The sequence below is a fragment of the Meleagris gallopavo genome, chromosome Z (assembly GCF_000146605.3).
Source record: "Meleagris gallopavo isolate NT-WF06-2002-E0010 breed Aviagen turkey brand Nicholas breeding stock chromosome Z, Turkey_5.1, whole genome shotgun sequence".
In the NCBI taxonomy this organism is placed as follows: domain Eukaryota; kingdom Metazoa; phylum Chordata; class Aves; order Galliformes; family Phasianidae; genus Meleagris; species Meleagris gallopavo.
In genome coordinates this window covers 54,222,775-54,225,717 of record NC_015041.2, presented here as the reverse complement: position 1 = coordinate 54,225,717, position 2,943 = coordinate 54,222,775, and the positions used below count along the sequence as shown (strand labels likewise).

The 2,943-nt window shown below is 37.4% G+C and overlaps 2 long non-coding RNA genes across 2 annotated transcripts in view; one reads left to right on the top strand and one right to left on the bottom strand.

The window, feature by feature from the left end:
- Positions 1–2,943, bottom strand: part of LOC104915267 — an 86,836-nt gene that overhangs the window by 20,591 nt on the left and 63,302 nt on the right. The window lies entirely within an intron of this gene.
- Positions 1,471–2,943, top strand: part of LOC109364060 — a 3,161-nt gene continuing 1,688 nt past the window's right edge. The window contains exon 1 of the long non-coding RNA XR_002110039.1: positions 1,471–1,684. This is a non-coding gene — a long non-coding RNA (uncharacterized LOC109364060). The remainder of the gene's footprint in view (positions 1,685–2,943) is intronic.

Sequence of the window (2,943 nt, the reverse complement as noted above, 5' to 3'; positions counted from 1 at the left end):
AAAAAAAAAAAAAAAAGCCACCAGGAAGCTAGAAGAAGCTAGAAGAAAGGAAGATTACACAAGAGTGGAGGTATTTGCACAGAGAGCAACAATCAGAATTTCTGGATTGTAGGAAAAAACAAGAGAGGAAAGAGAAGAAGCATTTGAGGAAGCAGATTTGGGGAAAAATAGGTAAGAAAGTTTGATAAGGCTGAAAGTGGAAAGAGGGAAGGAATATACTTATGAAGTGCAAATTAAAGTGGAAAAGAAATGTGAACTTTTTGCTACTAAATCACAAAGAATGGTGAGTCCTATTCAGCAGCAGTTTTCCTCTGAAAACTTGAAGTGGGTTACTTAGCGTAAGTGAAGATGCTAGAATTAGACTTTCCACTAAATTCAGCTTAGCCTACTTCAACATTTTCCTAGATTTAATCTGTGTAATTGCAACCACTGTGCTGGTCAGGTATGTGTTGTTTGTTTATGAAACCTTGGAAAGTTGATGCCTACCAAAATACCTCATGACTGCTGGTAGAGGGGGAGTAGATGCACTCCAAAATGAGGAAAGATAGCTGAAGCCTGTGGGTGAGAAGCTCACAGTCCAGCAGAAGATACGGGGTAAGGTACACTGGAGACACGGGCCTAAGATTTAGAGCTAGGCCTCTGCATGATTGTGAATATTTGGCCATGCTCTTGGGTTGGGTACATATAATATTTTCGGCAAATTATGTGCTATGCCCAGAAATCACCAGACACTCTTGGTAAAAGAAGTTTTCCAGTCTAAAACTGTAGTTACATAAAGCTCAGCTCTGTGAAACCAGAATGAACAAATACACTTCCGCAAGCCTCCTGTCTGTAAAATCCTGGCTGTGGTGGGACTCTGCTGTCCTCCAAAAGATACATTATGATGCATGACCATGCTGGCATGTTGAATGTGCTCATGCTGACGCTTCCTGAAAAGGGCATGTCATTTGAGATTTTAGTCTCACATGCCATTATTTGCATATCATTGCTTGAGACTACCAGAATTGTGCATGCATTCTATGTATTTCCTGACATAAACAACACTCATAACGCTTTTCAGATGCATAATCAATGGGGAATTCACTGGCTGCATAATATTTTACACATTTTGCTTCAAATCTAGAATTCTGCTGTGGGCAGGGACAGCAGGCAGATTTGTGACTCCGCCCGCGGAACTCGTGGTCCATAAACCTGAGAACAAAACACCCTCATCCATATGTAATTTTAGGTTCCCGCTCCTCCAGGAATATTTTCTGCGATGGTCCCTCTTAAATAATGGAATGTGAGTATTGTTCACTACCAGCTGCTGTGTTAGAATTTGCATTATTTTTAACTCCTTCCATCAGATTTCAAAACAGTGCAAAGTGAAAACGCTTGTGGAAAACAAAGCAAGGCTTTCTTGGATGTGATATATCTCCCAGTTAAACGAAGTGTTACCCAGTGATACAGCAAAAGAATCTCACCTTTGTGATGTAACCTTTACTTCACTGAGCATCAATAATACTTGACAAAATTCCCATGAGCCTGATTCAAACCTTGGGTCAGGTGCATTAAATCACATGTAACTCTGCTAAGTTACACCAGGGTAAAAATCTGAGGAAGATGAAAAAGAGTTGCAGTCCTGTTTGCAAAGCTCTGCAGCACAGAGAAATTGAGTCACAATTTGATCGCCTGAGAGATTTTGGTATGCAGTGCTATCTCTTAAGTAATCTTAAGAAATTTTCAGTGGGAATCATAAAACAAATCTTCTGTTTTGTCTCACTGGATGCTGAAACAAAATGAACTGAATGAAAATTTTCCAAAGATGAAAAATAATTGGAAATGTTCCCAGTTAGTTTATATTTTCTCAAAAGAACATTTTGGGAGTAAAACTAGGAAGAAAATTTATCCTCTTTTGAAAAATAAATCTGCTAAATTTATGGGCAAACTGAATAGAATGATCTGTTAAAGCACATAAAGGAGAAGGTTGATGTTGAGCATATTTAAGCATATTTATTTCCTCCTCTCACATGCTGTATGAAATCATTACAGCAAACACTATTTATTCCTAGATATAAGTTAATTTCAAAATTCATTCTTTTCTGTGTTATGTTGGATATATTAATGGCTAGGAAATACTTTCTTGGACAGATCAAATTTAGTGTACAGTAGTTCATTAGCAGAACACCAATAATACACAAAGTGTATCGTCAGTGAGACATTAGCAGTATGTGATCTGTATGTGAAACTATAGAATGGTAACAATTTCCCCCACATGGAGAAAAAAGCAGACTGATGTTTAGCTTTCTAATATTGCTTTGAATTTTTTCCCTGTCTTTAAAAATGTTTTCCCAAATGAAAATCAAGACAGATTTTTTCCTGATCTATCCTATGCTCATTCTGGGGCAAATTGTGTGTAATTCTGTCAAAGTGTGGTGATACACAAAACTAATGAAGGGAAGACTGACTCAGCTCCCAAAGTGTTTCTAATCTGTCACTGTAGAAAGGATGTTTGTGGAAAGCCAGCAAATTCACATCACTGAACAAATACCAAAAGAAAAATCAAATATTTCTAAATATTTCTGAAAAATATTTCTATTCAAAGATAGCTTATCTTTGAAATAATTCTGCACAGAAAAATAAATCCATTTCAGTTTTATTTCTAAGTTTATCATGGGAATGAGAACTGGTGCAATAACCAGAATCAGCTTATTGTTGTAGCTCCCCAGTCTTTTCCTCACTTTACCAGAGCTGTTTCTCCAAGCTCATCCCTCTGTGCTACAGGCTAATCATCTTTCAACACAGGGGAAGCTAAGGCCTCTTTGTCAGCCTCCTGGTTTTTGATTCTTTCTTATATGTGTAGCTCAGCTAGCTGGGAAATCTCTTGAAATATATTTTGGAGGGGAAAACAAAGCTAAACAAATTCTTTCTGAAATGATTTCCTAGCTCCTCCTGGGAAAAAAA